Raw genomic sequence first — 242 nt, 5'->3', positions numbered from 1 at the left:
GGCCCGGTCCGAACGCGGTCGTCGTGAGGCGGCGCGCGGCGCCTCGCTTCTCCTCCCGCCACGGTCTCGCCTCATTCCCGGTGACCGCCGGCGGCTTTTTGTCCGGGAAAGCTGCTCCGGGCCTGCGGGGGGGGGCCACCCCTTCCCCCCGTCGCTCCCCCGCTGCTCCGGGGCACCCGGGGCCCGTTACTGCCCCCGGCGGGGGCTGTCCCCCGCCGCGGGAATCGCTTTGTTCTCCGTGG

General features: G+C 76.4%; 1 protein-coding gene across 1 annotated transcript in view; it reads left to right on the top strand.

The window, feature by feature from the left end:
* IREB2 (iron-responsive element binding protein 2) overlaps window positions 1-242 on the top strand; it is a 26,497-nt gene that overhangs the window by 1,580 nt on the left and 24,675 nt on the right. The gene's annotated exons all lie outside the window — the stretch shown is intronic.

This window comes from Haliaeetus leucocephalus, unplaced genomic scaffold (assembly GCF_000737465.1).
Source record: "Haliaeetus leucocephalus isolate CR32 unplaced genomic scaffold, Haliaeetus_leucocephalus-4.0 Scaffold339, whole genome shotgun sequence".
Taxonomy (NCBI): Eukaryota; Metazoa; Chordata; class Aves; order Accipitriformes; family Accipitridae; genus Haliaeetus; species Haliaeetus leucocephalus.
Note: the sequence above shows the minus strand (reverse complement) of the source record. Positions and strands in the feature narration are given on the sequence as shown.